This window comes from Canis aureus, chromosome 1, assembly GCF_053574225.1.
Source record: "Canis aureus isolate CA01 chromosome 1, VMU_Caureus_v.1.0, whole genome shotgun sequence".
NCBI classification, from domain to species: Eukaryota; Metazoa; Chordata; class Mammalia; order Carnivora; family Canidae; genus Canis; species Canis aureus.
In genome coordinates this window covers 65648628-65665984 of record NC_135611.1, presented here as the reverse complement: position 1 = coordinate 65665984, position 17357 = coordinate 65648628, and the positions used below count along the sequence as shown (strand labels likewise).

Genomic DNA, 17357 nt, shown 5'->3' with positions numbered 1-17357 from the left:
TCTGGCTTCACATACTTTTCATAGAAATTCATTTAATTCCCTCAGAATTTGGAAACACAATATAAGTAATATTGTTTCATTCTACTATTCAACACATTTTAGGTTATGGGCCTGGAAACAGGTTCATGTAGACTGAAGAAAGAGTGTATCAAATCAGTAACTTATCTGCAATCCAGGATTTCAAATTAAATTTTCTAAGTACTTTGAATTAATTAGTTACTCATCACATATTACTTGGGTATCTTAACTATCCCAGGTGATTGTCAAACCCAAGTGTACAATAAAAAGACATTTTCCATATCTTACAAAAGAGGTGCTCAGCCAAACTCATGGCATACATTAAAGTGTGATTGTGTCTCTAATGGAAGTGTGCATGTGTATCTACATAAGTAATAGGATTATAGAAGGAGGAAGACTTAAATTTAGAGTTGAGAAATTGAAGAGAATTTCATAGGGCAGGTACCATTTGACTTGAGAATTGAATTCAATTTTCAGTTTAGGCCTGAAAAATATATACTGGTGTAGAAGTGGCTTTGGTCACCATCCCCCTTTTCAGGGGTCAATATATGAATATTTACACAGTGGGACATAGATACTGGATCCACATTGGACAGGGAGAGTTGAATGCAGAAGGTATGAAACACAGACTGGGCATAAGGCAATTGCCTTTGGAACCAGCTAAAGTCTATCTGGACTTTACAAAACACATGGGGCTTCTTAGTGGGAACCTGAAGGCATTGCTTATTTTTTTAATTATATTTTTATGTTAATTGTAAATGGGTATTCTTAAAGTGCCAATCTTTCTAAATCTCCTTCTTAAAAAGAAGACAATAGTTTACCAGAATCTTATCATCATAGTTTTGTTGTTAAATGGAAACAAGTCCACAAATCAATATAATAATTTATCTTTTTGGTTTATATTTTCTCTTTGTAGAGTAGAACATTCAGAACAGAAGAAACTTCGAACTCTATTGTCAAAAAAAAAAATATCTATTACCTTTCACGTGTTTCTCATAATCCTTTTAACTATCCAGATGATTGTCAAAGCTATTTATACTTAATCAGGGTTTTTCCTTCCTCCCAGCTTGAGTTCTCCTGCTATTGGACCCTAAAGTGAAATGTAAATTTATGGCATCAAAATCCAATCTAGGGCAACCGACTTTTACTGTGGTGGGTCGTGACTTTATGGTGTCACTGTAGCAAATGAGAAAAATTGCAGCAAAAGGGAATATTTGTCCAAATTATTCAAACAGTAGTAAAAATGATCCTCACAGCAATAGAAAAATAAAAGCTAACATAGCTCCTCCTTTATTACACTCCTCGGCTTCTACATTTATAGAAGTATAAAGAAACCTCTTTTAAAAATTAGTACCATGACTTTTTTAAAGACCATGTTCTTAAATGCACACAAATATACACAGCTAGTATGAAAATCACCATGCAATGTCCCCGTTTGATCAGATTAAATATTAAAGTTTGTGAGGAACAGTGAGAGGCCAGAGAGGAGGTGAGTTGATCACATCTTCCAGGGCTTTGAAGCACATTTTTGGCATCTAAAACAAAGACAAACATATTATCCATTGCTGCAGTACTTTGGCACAAATGTGCTTTATGCACAAGGGTCATGTATTTGTATTTTTCTCTATTGTAATGGATTAAGGTTGAATCCCGTAGCGCTATAATATTTGTATTTACAAATAGAAACCATATTTATGCTGAATGCATTTGTAACTAAGTGTACAATTCACAGCTTTATCGCTTGTTTTATGAGTCCATTTGGCTTGGCACAGAAAAAAAATAATCAAGTCTGTAGATTTCAGGGCCTGGTCTTTATTTATGCAGAAACTGCTTATTTATTAACATTAACCATCTCCCATTTGGTCTCAAAGAGACGTATGGTTACATGGAAACAGAATAGCTTTCAGTAGATGATTGCACAACTACAGATGCTTTTTTCCGACACTGTCACAGCTGAGGAGGTCCAACCAAATGAAAAACAGCTCTGATGAAGTGAGAAACAGAGAAGCGGTACCATGCAAACGTTATGACATAATAAAATGCAGGCCAGCACACGTTTTTTTTTTTTTTACTCTCTTTATTAAATTTATGTGAATCAAGAGGAATGGGTGAAAAGCATATTTACTGATGATAAAAATGATTCTCTGGATAATTTCAGTCATCTCATTTAAAACTTCTTCTTAAAAAAAAAAAAAAAAAACTTCTTCTTTATAAGTTTCTAGTTTTCCCCATTTCCTTTTAGCTCTCTGTCATCTACTCTAAAGTTAGACTTTTTGGATTTAATAAAGAAATAGAATTTGCAGGTGGTATGTGCCTGAACAGACAGCCTAATATCAAGTGATATTACAAAACACTTAAATGAAAATTAGTAGGCTGTCCTCACTAATCCTATTCTGTAAAATATTTTCAGATGATTCATCTTAACTTGTTTCGACAGCCATGTTGGTGTGTGTCTTTCTTGCCCCACTGGGAACAATGCCAGGCAGATAATGCATGAAGTCACGGGACGTGTTATGACGCTATCCCTGAAAGATTTCCAGCCTAAGTTATACTCAACAGCATTATCCTACAGGGAGCCTAGAACCCCAGTGGATTCTTAAAGTACATGCAGATGTATTTTCTGAATAAGCAGTGCTAGAAATATTGCTTACTCTTCTGGAATGTGCTAATATAGAAACAGATACAAATATTAGAATAAGGAATTGTAAAACATACATAGATGGATTAATCATATTCATTTCTTGCTACCTAAAGTGCTTTTCCCCCATTACTTTGTACATATGCATATATGTATCTGGGTTTGTGTGTCTATGTGTGCGCACGTGTACATATACACAATATATGTATGTCTATATAAAGTTTTGCTGCATGTTGAGTTGTTTTACTTAAAGTAATAATCTCGAAGCATATTTCCTCATATTTAATTAGTGTACCTATCCTGGAATGGAAAATGATTTTTGTTCTTTTCATTTTTGCTATCATTTATTGAACAATTATTTGCCAGGAATCTACGTTAAATGTCTAACACATATCATCTCATTTAATCCTTACAATGACCTTAAAAAATAAGTATTTTTCTGTCTGTTTTACCAAGGAGGAAATTATGCCTCTGAGGAATCAGGGCTTATGTGAGACAATTAGTTAATAAATGGGGAAACCAAAATTCAAATTTGGGCTCAACTCCAGAGCCACTGCTCTTAACCAGTATTTCTTTCAAGTCAGCAAACCAATAACTAACTCAATATATTAGTACAAAAGGGATATAAAAGTGATTCCAATTAAATATGCTTAATTGAAAGATCATAATAAATGAATAAAATATATTCATTCTAACTAAAAGCAGTAGGAGGGAATTTATTGCTCTGCTGTCTCTAGCCTTAAATGTCTCCTTGCTCCCTCACACCAACATCCAAAACTATTTGAGAAAAAAAAAACAAAAAACAAAACAAAACAAAACTATTTGAGAGGAATATAAATCTAACATTGGGTCTGAAATATTTTGACACTTTACATTTCTACACCATTTCTTAAAATACTGTTAATTATTTAAATTCTATCACATTGTCATTTGCTCAAGGTAAAGTCACACAAGAACGTTTTGCATACTGTTCTGTTCCTTCAAGAGATTTCATCACCCTTTTAGTTTCTGTACAGTGAGTTCTATTCTCCTGGCATATATCTCCCCTTCTGCCTTTTTTACTCTCTTCAGAGGTGCTTCCAAAGATAGAAATAATAGGAATAATAGAAATAATAGGAAAGAGCCTATCATCATAAATTTCAGAGACAGCAGGATAATATATTAACAAAGTGTGTTATTTTATTTGGATTTACTGGCCATCTAAATTGTTATTTCCAGCATACATAACCATTTCTAGTTCTTTTACACAAGGAGTACAAGCTGGCATTTATTTTAATGTAATGAATAAATCCAGAGTCAGCCCTACATATAGGCAAGTAATATTTGAGGCCCCATCTACTGGATTTGTGAAAGTTCCTATCATACCGTTTCATGAGATAACAAAAGTAGGGATGGTATCCACCCAGGGTACATAAACAGTTCAGTAAAACATGCTTAGATGCCAACGCAATTGTTTTTGATAGAAGATAGAGCCAATCTCTTTTTCAAAATGTGGGAAATCAGTACTGAATTTTTCAGTCTTTTTCCTCCTTCTACTCCAAGTGAACTGTATAACCCTCTTCTCAGGGACAGAGAGAAATAGTGCAAAGAAGGAGTGTGGTGCAAAGAAAGATAGGAAGCTTAATTTTATAGCAGGTATTTTCTAGCCTAACTGGAGAGTAAAAATCTTTTTATGCTGTAATTCTGCATGTATGTTTTCTATAGTAATCTAGCAACACCAGCAGCATTAGTCACAAAAATACAACTGAATGTAACTGATATTGAGCTGAAGCAAGAGCAAAACAAAGGATTATGAATTCTTTACAGTCACTATAAAATCATGATAAATAGTGTAATCATTCTGACACAGCCTATTCTGAGATACATTGTTGACAACTAAAAGAGAAAAAGCACATGACTTGGAGTCAGAACAATAAATGAAGAACAGGATCTAGACAAGAGCAGGACAGAGTATTCCCATAACACATCTCAGCAAGAGTCTCATCCTTTCATAGTAGTGACAAATAACAAGTTAATACAAATTTGTACTAACAAAATTACAAATGCATGTACCCTTTGAACTGGTTACTAATTATGGGATTTGACATCCATACATGAGTTATCCACTGCAGTGTTACTACAACAGCAAAAAATTGGAAACAACCCAGATTTTAATCAAAGGGCACTAGTTTTCTAAATGATGCTATATCCTTGCAATAGAATACTATGTAGCTGTAACAGATAATAAGGTATCTCTCCACACATTGTCTTAGTCCACCCGGGCTGCTGTACCAAATTGCCATAGACTAAGCAGCTTAAATAACATAATTTATTTCTCACAGTTCTGGAGGCTGGGAAGGCCAAGACCAAGGTACCAGCAGGGATCCAGTTCTTGGCAAAGGTCCTCTTTGCCAATTCTGGCTTGTAGATAGTCACTTTTTAGCCAAATTCTTACATGATGGAAAGACAGAGAGCTCTGGTCTCATCCTCTTCTTGTAAGGACACAACCCATTATGGAGGCTCCACCCTCATGACCTCATCTAAACATAATTACAACCCAAAAGTCCCACCTTCAAATATCATCACATGGGATTTTAGGGGAAGTGGAGGGGAGACATAACATTCAGTCCATAACAGCACTAGACAAGAAAAGCTTTCTAATGTCCATTAAGTAAAAAAAAGCACTTTGCAAAACCATTTCATAGAATGCTATGTGTTTAAAAGATGGAGCAAATTAGAATATATATTGATATTTTCTGTAAGTTATATTTTAAAAATTCAGAAATCTTATTATATTGGAAATTGATAAAAGTGTTCATCTGTGGGCAAAGAATGGAAACTCGGAAGATGAATGGAAGTAACTAGCACTTTTTAATATCTGAATAATATGACTGTATTAAGTAAATGCTTTAATTAAAGATCAAAGGGAAAGCCAGTATTGAAATTGGGCCTATGCTTTTGTCAAAAAAATTCAACACTCACTAATGACAAAACTCTAATAAACTGGAACTAAAATTAAAATTCCTTCACCAGATAAAGAACATCTAAAAAACCTTATAGTTATTATACACTTCATGGTGAAAAACAGAATTCTCCTCCCCCACTCCAAGATCAAGAGCAAACCAAGGATATCTTCTCTCATCCCTTCTATTAAACATTATACTGAAAGTCCTATCAAGGAAATCAGGCCAGAGAAAGAAATAAAAGATATACAGATGTAAATGGAAGAGGCAAACTATCTTCATTCACAAATAAGATTATTGAGTACATATAAATTTATAATGAATCAGCAAAGAAAACTAGGAGAACTAATAAATGAATTTTGGAAGGCTGTAGGATACAATTCATGAAAATATATAAGAATATACAAAATCAACTATATGAAGATATGCTATCAAAAAACAATTGGAAATTTAAAATCATAAAATACCATTTACAATAGTAGCATAACCATAAAATACCCAGGGATAAGGTTATCAAAAGATAGAAACTACCTGTACTTGAAAATGACAAAATACTGTTAAGAGAAATTAAAGAAGTGTGAAATAAATGGACCAGTATATCCCATTTATTGATAGGAAAGCTTACTATTGTTAAAACGTCAGTTCTGCCCAATTGGTCCATAGATTCCATGTTATTTCAACCAAAATATGGCAAGCTTTTTGTGAAAATTGACATACTGATTTTAAAATTCTCATGTAAGTATAAAGGAACAAGTAGAGCCAAAATAATTTTTAAAAGATGAACAAAGTTAGAAGATTTATACTACCTGATTTCTGTACTTCCTATAAAACTGCAATAATACAGTTAGTGTGGTATTAATGTAAGAGCAGACATGTAGATCAAAGAAACAAAAGAATCTAGAAATAAACCCACATATATATGGTCAACTGATTTTTTACAAAAATGCCAAGGCAACACAATGCAGAAAGGGTAATCTTTTCAACAAACAGTAGTGAACAATAGAAGAGCCATATTTTTTTTAAAAAAAAACAACTTAGTTCTTGACTCATTTAATATATGAAATTAATCTGCAATGTGTCACAAGCCTAACATAAGAGCTGAAAGTATAAAACATTTAGCAGAAAATAGAAGAAAATCTGCTGTAACAGGATAGGCAAAGATTTCTTAGATTGCACACAAAAAGCAGAACTGTATGACTAAAAAATTGAAAATCAGACTTCATCAAAATTCTAAGTGACATTGCTAAAGGTAAATAAAAATGCAAACCACAGAATAGGAAAAATTCATAATACGTACATCTGATGAAGGGCGTATAACCGCAACACATAAAGACGTCTTCTAACTCAATAACAAGAAAACATATGGAAGTAAAACTGGACAATATGCTTGAACAAAAATTTCACAAAATAAGAAAAATAGCCAAAGTGCATATAAAACAATGCTAAGCATCTTTATTGATCACTGATTGCCTGAAGGCATGGTTGGGGGTATTGAATACAAAGAGGTAAGAGAGAACTGGGGGGAGAACTGGATACGATTTGTGACTTCCACTGGTCACAATTGAGGTGGTGGTTAAACAGGTGTATAAGTATTTGTCAGAACCACCCAACTGTACACTTAAAATCAGTACATTTATGTGAATTGTATCACAAAATTTGATTTTAAGAAACAGCATTACGAAGCAAGGAGGCCCGATGTGAGCAGAGGGAGAAAAAGCAGCCAAGGAGATAAGAAAAACTCCAAGAGAATGTATTAGATACCTCTTGAACACTACTTAAAATACTCTTGGCCACACGTCCAACCATAGCCACACAGCAGTGACCAGACCTGTGTGGTCTATGACCAGCTTTGCACACTTGCAGCCTGACAGCTTGTCCTGTCACCTCAGCCTGTGCTCTGGTTCCATCAGCTCTTGGCTCCTCTGGCATGCTGAACCAGCTCAATACTACGTTTCTCAACCTGAAAATACAGGGAAGTTAATGTTCATGTAGCTCTCCTGACCAACAGGGTAGCAGAGACAGTGAACAAATGTAGTCAGTTTCCAAATGCCTTACGTAAACTCCCATAGATAGGACCTCATCTTGGCTTTTTCTCCTTCCTTGTTTCATTCTTCTAGTTCCTTACTGCTTCCTGGGATCATTTCACAATAAACCACTTTCATGCTAGCTTTATTTCAGGCTCTGCTTTCATGGGAACACAGAGTAGGGCATGGTAAGAAGGCAAATAATAATAAAATAATAGCGAAAAAGTATTATGTGTTTACTATGTGCTAGACACTACTTTAAGATTTCTGCCTATATTATGTTACTTAACATAATATACATTGTACTTAACAGCAACCCAATTTATGTAAGAGAAGACAGAGGCAGGAAAAAAGGTAAGTGGTAGGCAGCAAAGTGGTCAACAATGACAAAGAGTACTAAAAAAATTATGAAATTCAATGAAATTTACAAGTAGGCTATTTATTACTGATGACTTTCATACAAGTGACTTCAGCAAAGTAATGGGAGAAGCTAAATTTGAGGATACCTTTTTAAACCTTAACTGAACATCAATAGCTAATTGTGCAGAAATGTAAACAACACTTGGAGAAACAGTGAGGAATACTGTGCTGGATAAACTTAACAAAGCCTTTATACCCACTCAGATTCTAAATGTTTCTACATTTCTTCGACAGGGTGAATTTGATATCAACTTGAGGATATGAAGTCAAGGAATTTTTTCTGAGATTCTCAAATGTGTGGGTAACACACTGTAAAACAATAATGAACCACGTTGTTGATGTAAGAGAAGAAGTAGGATTGGATACAATAATGGTAAGAGGAAACCCAAATATATTCAAGGCCAACTCTGATGGCCTTTACCTATTTATCATGATGGAACTTTTATACCCCAGAGTGAATTCACCAAAATAATATATTTCATATTTTAGTTTTCTTTGTGCCAATACTGGATTGTATGCTATTATTTCTCCAGAAATGCTAAATAAAAAAGAAGACGAAAACCATGAACATGAAGTCCAACCAAGGACTATTGATTTGAAAGTCTAGCATTTGCCATACTTTTGCTATTCATAGGCCGTATTGTTGGTCATAAGTAAATTAAGACTTCAAATTTGGGGTAAATGAATGTGCATCATGTTTCTAATGAACTTTCAAGGTCATGAATGTTAATCACCTTTTCTCTGCTATGTTATTCAATACAGTGATAAGCCACCCAGTTCAATATGCAAGTTCTAAAAACCCAGCCTCAAAATCCTGGCCCCCTGTTTTGACTCTAATCAATGCAAAGTTCAGATTTGAAAGTTAGCCAGTATGTTCAAATATAAATCCCAATAAGTAAGGCAGTAGTTGATATTCTTAGTAGGCTCATGGCAATTGGTATCCATCTGCCGTCTCTGTTGGCATATCATCCCAGCTTAGTATTCTCAGTGCTGCATCAAGTGCTGTCATTTATCAGGTGTTCAGCACATTAAAGTGAAACTAAACTTGAAAAAATTGAAAGCAAAACTTCATAGGATGTCTGTGCACTCCAGCAATAAAAAGATGTGTTGCAGGAATAAATATGTGCTGGCAACACATCTCTTCTCATATTTCAAGGACAAAATTGGAACCATATTTCCAGGGGGTGCAAACATTGATTGCTCTGTGTTCTTATAAACAGAGAACTACAAACAGTACTGTAGTATTCTCTTGATCCTCCTTCACTTTTATGTGAAGTCCAAAAATGTATCAGTTAAAGGAGCTTCTGAATTCAGTTCTGAAAAGAGGGATTCATATGTTAAGAATAGAGGCAGAGCATCCTCCAGGTAAGAGTAAAAACAAACAAAACCACAGTTGTAAAAAACAAAAACAAAACAAAACAAAACAAAAAAACCAAACAGTTGTGTTCAATTTGAAAGATTTAAAACTATTATTCACTAATGGTTATAAAATAAGTGAGCACAAATCAAGAATTATCTCAAAGCTTCATTTAATTGTAGGTTTTGTACTTTCATTTCTCTTCCTCCCTACACTAATGGTTAGCCATGGTCATTTATGTCCCATGCAAGCAAAACACTCAATCCCTCTCCACCTCATTCCATTCAGGAGATTTATCATCACTCACAAGGCATTGCATTATTTAGCTCCTACTATCCTTTGGAGCCTCATCTTTGCCTACTCTCTTTCTTTCTCTAATAAGCCCCAGTTACACTAAATTTCTTTCAGTTCCTCAAATCCACACACACCCCCCCCCCCATATACACGTCTTTCTGCCTAAGACATTAGCACATGTTACTCTCTCTGCCTGAAAAACCACTTCCCATCAGGGTTCACATGACTAATTTGCATGCATTCCTCAGATTTCAAAGTTAGTGTTTACTCCAGGAAGATGACTGCACACCCCCATCCCATCAACATTGTCCCAAGACTCTAATCAAGTTCTTTCATTGCATCCTTGCTTCTTCTTAGCACTTACAATTAGAGCCAAATATTTAATTTTGAATCTATTTATTTAGTGTTTGGGAGTAGCTTCCTTTTATTTATTTATTTTTTGGGGGGGAGTAGCTTTCTTAAACACTGATCTTGTCTGTCTTGTGGGTCATCAGGTCCTAAATACTAAAATTAGTGCTCTAAATACTTAAGTATATGAATAGTTATTTGGGAGGGAAAGAAGGCAGGCAGACAAGGAGGGAGGGAGGAATAAAGAAATCAGGAAGGGGGAAGGAGAGAAATAGAAAGAGATAAAAAAAGGAAGGGAGGAAGAGAGGGAGAAAGAAATGGAGGAAAGACTAAGTACCTAATGGCTAAGTCCTGTTGTGTAAAACCAGAGGGCAACTCTCCAGTGCTATGTATAGGGATCCAATGGCCAAGTAGAAAATTATGTTTGAAACCTGTCTCAAGAAAGTGTCAAGTTTCAAAAAAAAAAAAAAAGAAAAGAAAAGAAAAAGAAAAAGAAAAGAAAGAAAGTGTCAAGATTCAAGGGAAAAAAAAACAGAGAAGTGAACTCAAATAGCAGCAAGTGGAAGCATAGAGTGTGATGATGAATTTTATATGACAAATTGGCCAGGGAGATCTAGATTAAACATTATTTCTAGGTGTGTCTGTGAGAGTATTTCAGGATGAGATTGGCATTTAAATTGGTGGACTCAGTAAAGTAGATAGACCTTCCTAATGTGGATGGACATACCCAATCTGTTCAAGGGCCTGAATAGAAAAGGCATAGAAAAGAGGAACCTGCCCTTTTATTTCTCACTGCCTGCTTGCTTGAGTTTTGACATCTCATTTCATCTTGTCTGGCTTCAGACTGGGATATAAACCATTGGCTCCCCTGGTTCTCAAGCCTTTTAACTCAGACTAAATTACACCATTGACTTTCCTGGGTCTTTAGCTTGCAGACAGAAGACTCTGGCGCTTCTCAGGATCTGTGATCACATAAGGCAATTCTTCAGAGTAAGTGAATGAATGAACAAATTAATGAATGAATACACACACACACACACACACACACAGTCATCTTATTGGTTTTGTTTCCCTGGAGAACCTTGACTAATGCATATAGGTATAATCCAGAGATGAGGAGATCAGGGACCAGGGACTGCAAAGAAGTTTTCATATACTGTGTCGGATTTTGTTTGTGTGATAAGCCTGGTCCCCATAAAGGGACCTGCATAAAGTAACTTGAGACCATTTGTTTCTACCAGGATTTTGATTCTGGCCAATACTGACAATTTGCTCAACATATACTTCTGTCGGATTGTCAAATATTAGGAATATGAAGTTTAACTTCTAGTAAAGAAAATAAGTTTTTAAATTAAATCCTATAGACCCAGCCTTAGGTTCAATGAGATCTTATTCCCTTAATTAACTAGGTGTTAAAAAAAAAAAAAATTAACTAGGTGTTATACAGAGAATACTTGTGCTTGATTTTTTTTTAAAGTGAATTTAATTGAAATGTTATATTATTTCTGGCTACTTTGTATCGAATTAATACATATATTTAACATATATCCACCACTGTCTTCAAACCATTTCCTCCCAATCACCTAGTAGGATTTGAAAAATTCAAATATGAATATTCGAGATGGAAGAGTCAAAATAAACATTTTGACTTACTGGAAGTTAGTCACTATTATTACTAAAGAATATACTGAGAAAGCTCACAATCTTAGACCCCAAGCCAGGTTACATAAACAAACAGAAAGCCTTCTGAAGGCATTTGCTTTCCTTAATTTGTCTACTCTGGTTGCCAGAGAACTATCTGTGTTAAATCAGAAAGTCTACACAATCTCTCTGATCTATAAAACCTGAATATGTTTTGAAGTCATAGTTTTATGAAAACAAAGGATTTTCGAGGATGATTGCTCTCCATAGTTTCCAGTCTCCAAAGATACCTGCCATCAATTCTTTCCTTCCCTGTTTGTACATGCCACTAAGGGGAGACAGAGTTTATTTCCCCTTCATTTGAATGTGGGCTGGCTATTTACTCCTCTGACCAACAGAATGCAATAGGGGTGATATTCTGGGACTCCTGACCTAAGGCTTTAAGAAGACTGGCAGCTTCTGCTTCCTTACTCTTGAAATTCTTGCTCCTGAGAAACACTCATCCCCCACCCCATTGACCCGAACACATGTGATGTGAAACCAACGACAGAAGGAAAAGCCATATTGAGGAGAATGGAGGTCCTCAGGTCAATAGTCCTAGATGAGTCTCCTCCTGACAGTCAACCTCCACAGCCAACCATTGAGTGAGCGTCCCGTATGTCCTAGCTCAGCTGAACTCTAAAATAACTACAACATCACTTAGAGCAGAACTGAGCCCAGTCAATCTACACAACAATGGAAGATAATAAAACGTTATTTTGAACAAGTTCGGGGATCATTGGTTCCACAGTAGTAGATAACCAAAGGCACACAACCGTGACATTTGTTTTACTCCACATAACCATCACAGAAATATATGCTACTAACTTTGACTATTGTATGAAAAGTTCTGACTTGCACTTGTAGTTCCTCTTAGTAACTTATAAATATCTTCAAAGATTGTGTTTGGGTTTATTGTGGATTTTACCTCATATATTCTTCAGGTTTTGCATTTCCTCTTCAATGTGGGCCATGCTTTTTTTCATACTAAAATGTCCACCCTAGGCTTTTTTAGTTACTTGGTCATACTATTTATAGGGTGTTTTTTTAGTATTTTCATAAGCCAAAGCTCAAAATTTGCCTTAAGTTCCAAATATTTTTCCAGGTAATGCACAAAAAAAAAAAAAAAAAAAAAAAAAAAAAAGGCAGGGGATGGCTTCCTTTAATACGTTCTCAAATTGATGTACTTAGTGAACACACTGTACTCAGTAGAAGACAAGCAAAAAGCAACTACATTTTTTCTTCAAACTTCCTGTTAAACTCACTTTGACAGATAGTTCTTCCCCTGCCCTTGAGTGAAATCTTGGAGGAATGCCTATGGTTTTAATAACAACTCATAAATAATTTATGGACATTCCCCTTTTCAAAGTAATTTAAAGTCCAGTCCAGTGTGATATTAGAACTCCAATCTAGCTTAAAACTTCTCCTTTCCTGCAGCTTGGAACTGCACTGGGCTTGGCAGAGTCACAGAAGTAAGGGAAGAAGGGAGTGGAGGGCAGGGTCAAAGTATTGTCATAGCATCCTGGCTCCATCCCCCACCCTCCTCACATGACTGGGGCATTTGAAATCTGGTGTTGGTGCATGCTAGGTACAGAGGTCCACATCCTCTCTCTTAGGAGGGACAATTGTGGGTTCGTGCATGGTCTGCCTGCTGGAGAACTCTGGCTTTATTTCCCTGATATAGGAAATGTCTCCTCTGGAGATCACGACTGAGTCTTCTCTCAGTGCTTGGTTTACAGTAATTCATTCTTTTATTAGAATACCTTCTCCCTTTATGCCCTATCCAGTAGGGTCCCTAGAACGACTCCAAACCAGCTGTTTTGTGAGATCCACATTGGTTCTGGGAACATCCAATTTCCCTCGCCTTTGTTGTAAATGCACCTCACTCACAATATGGCCATCGCTTTGCTCTGCTGTCAGGCTGTTTGATCCAGCCCGTAAGCTTAATAGGCAAGAGTCACATATCAGTCATTACGTCCCTCTGACCACCTAATAGGGACATATGCTCTCCAATGATATTCCTGAAGTATCCCTTGGTTGGTTTGAACTGAAAAGAATATTCCCCATCATGTCCCCACCGCCAGGATAGGAGGAATACATAATAAACTACTAATATGCCCTCAAGAAATAAATTGATAACCACATCTTCATTCTCTAATGAACACTTGTACGCGGGCTAGGGTCAGATGATGAGTCGGTGGAAACTCACACCCTCCTCTAATGTTTGAAGGGCCAGCTCAGGATACAAATGGAGGCCCACCTAACATTCATATAAATATTTAGAAGTTCAAATCAAGCTAATAAACAGTTATATAAAATGCATCTTACCCTCCAACCTTGACAAATATACCTTTCTAAAAACAAAACTGAAAACCATGTGTGTAGCTCTGGTTTCCATGTGAATTAAAATGGATAGAAACAACTGAATTTAATTATTACTGGGTACTTCTGAGTATGCTATTTGCCAAGCTAGCAATATCTGGGTAAGTAATAAAATAAAGAAAATATTGCTTATGTATTTATGCCATAAAATGTACATTCAATTTAACAAAATCCTAATTATGCTGTTAGAATCAATTATTTTACACAATTGATGTCTTAATGAAAGTGATGTTAAATTAAGCAATTCTTCTTGAGCCAATGTAGTTCTTCATTATGATTTTATATAAATTGTAGTTTGTAGAAACTTTTTCCTCCTGAAGTAGTAGCAATAAAATTAATAAAATTATTTAAGAAATTCAAGGAATTGAAAATAAACCATAAATCTTACCTATTTTATTCAAACACTAAAATGGGATCAGAGATACCTGTAATCAAAAAAATGTGACAAAATATTTTAATTTCATTCAATAAATTACTGCTGCTTCACCAATCTTCCCATATCTTTTAAAGAAATAACTGGATGCACACAATAATGTAAACTCACTATCATACTTCACTCATGTCTATCATTATACATGGATTTAGGCATAATATAAATTATTTTATATTGCTGTTGTCATATTGCTAAATGTTCCTCAGTCACCAGGTACAATTATTACAAATAACTATTCAAATTTATGATTACTTTCAAAAACATAAACGGAGTTTATAAAGGAGGAAATAGACACTAAACATTAACATGACGCCATACTTCATTCTGTAAGACTCTTATGTTAGTGCTAAGACGAAAGATTTGACAAGCTAATTTGCCTTTTCTCTTACCCCCTAAGCCTTCTTGCTTCTCAACCCCTCCCTCTACTTAAAGGTTGAGTCCATCACCAATATTGGCAGTTGCATAACTGACAAATTTTCAAGATATTCAGAGGAGTTGCCTTTAGGTTCACAGAGGCAAGTCAAGAGATATGAAGAAGCATTTCCTTGGGGCTGAACAGTTTTAATCACAAGGGTGGACATTTAAGATTTTGGGGCTTTGGGGCTTTGGGGCTTACTGTGCCAGTGCTGAATGTTGGTCCCTTAAGTAAGAAAAACATCTAGTTGGCTTTTTAAAAATATTTACTTTTTGATTTATTTTTAAATGAAAATAAATACACTCCTTGTTAGCATAAACAACATTTTTTTAAGAAAAGTAACTTCATTTTCTTCTAAACAAAAAAATGTTACTGAGACAAATGGGGGTGTTTTATATTTTTGTAAATCTCATTTATGTCTGACTTAATGGAAGCCAAGTGAATATTTAAAGAAAACCCAGCCATATGCATATATGTAATGAGAAAACAAAGGGTTATTTTAATAACCTTTTCAGAAAATTCTGGAAATTCTTCTTTCATAGCACACCAAAACTCAACATATGGTAGTTTCTCAAAGGTTAGCCGGAACATCAATGACTTTTATGTACTCTGTGACATTACAGTCTATCAATCCCTCTGGTACTTTAAGTGAATCATTTATTCATATCCCATTTTGTTGCATTCTTATCAATTATTCAGAAAATACTGGTTCACTGAGTTTTACAGATCTTCTAAATGTTGATCTATTTTACTATATAATCTTTAAAAAATTATATTCAGTTTTAGAAATCATTTGGTTTATTTTGATAACATGTCCATCGAACACCTAAGTCTAAACAACCACCATTTGTATGTCAGCCATTCTTTCAAGTGCAGATGGTGTTCCATGAAAAAAAGTGGCCATTTCAGCTTACAACTGACACTCTCACATGACTGAAACTCTTATTGACAAACATACTTCTGTTTGCAGAAGATGTGTATTATGCAATATTAAAATTGAAAGAATATTAAAGGACATTTACTCAGTTAAGATTTAATTTAAAAATATTTTTTATTGCTCTTTCAAGGACATTCTCTTTTTTAAGAGATTTTATTCATTTATTTGAGAGAGAGAGAAAGAGAAAGAGAGAGAATGAGTGGGAGGGTGGGAGGCAGAGGTAGAGGGAGAAGCAGACTCCCCACTGAGCAGGGAGCCCAATGAGGGCTAGATCCCAGGACCCTCGGATCACGACCTGAGCCAAAGGCAGATGCATAACCGACTGAGCCACCCAGGGGCCCCTCAAGGACATTCTTAAATAAAACTGGTGCCTTCTTTTTTCTGCAAATGTGTAGTGGTGAAGAAATTGACAACTACTAATATGGTTTGGGGTCACAGCTTTGACTTGTGTTAACAGTTTTACTCACCAACTGCCCTTGCACCATCGGAACAAATGTCAACAGTTTTTTCAAAGAAAACCATATAGGTCAAAAGAAGATATTCAATCCTTTGAATATTTCAGCAGCATTTCTGTTGCTGCCAAGCATTCACATAAAGGACCTCTGATTATTCATTTGTGCTGATACTCAACAGCTGATGCTGGAATATAAGCAAAATGGCAAACCCAGCCATATCTGTAAGTATTTTCATTTTTAAGGAAAACGTACAGTTTTATAGAGAAAATATTGACTCGATCTTAATATTTTGTAGCTCAGTTTTTAATTTGATGAATTACTGTAGTTTTGGAAAGTGGCAGTTCCATGGTTTCTTTTACCAATTGTTTTTCATCCGGCAGGCATTCAGCAATGTCAACTGTAGAAGGCATACAGTGTGTGCTTCTCCAGGCAATGCAATATAACTTACCCTGCATGAGGATTCTGTGATAACTTTTTAGTTTTTAAGTTTCTAGTTTGAAAAACTGAAACAAATGAATTGTTTTAAAGAGTTCATCATTTCTACATTTAAAAAACAAATTACTTATTTAAAAAAATCAATGATTAATCTAAAAATGTCTTTGTAATATAACTGGCACCATGTTGCTATTCAAAATGTCCTATTGAATAAGAAACACTAAAGTAAATTATTAACATCTCCAACGCATTAAAAAAAACAGCTTTCACAATCTATGTGCTTTTTATTTATGGTTTCACACATTTTTTTTTCTTTTTATTAGCTTCCTCCTTTCCCCGAATCAAACTCTATGATATGTCATTTCTTCTTTTTTTTGGTAGCATCAGACGTAGGTGGAAGTAGTTGTGAACTGAGAAAGCAAGGCCTCTAATCTCTCTTTTAAAAGTCAAAGTTTAAGGGCATCTAGGTGGCTTAGTCAGTTGAGTGTCCAGCTTTTGGTTTCAGTTCAGGTCATGATCTCATGGTTGTGAGGTTGGACTCCCATCAGGCTTCACTTAGCATGAAGTCTGCTTGGGATT

General features: G+C 35.2%; 1 long non-coding RNA gene across 1 annotated transcript in view; it reads left to right on the top strand.

Moving 5' to 3' along the window:
* Positions 1–17357, top strand: part of LOC144316503 (uncharacterized) — a 39281-nt gene that overhangs the window by 11690 nt on the left and 10234 nt on the right. Inside the window, exon 4 of the long non-coding RNA XR_013382476.1 lies at positions 8277–8415. This is a non-coding gene — a long non-coding RNA (uncharacterized LOC144316503). The remainder of the gene's footprint in view (positions 1–8276; positions 8416–17357) is intronic.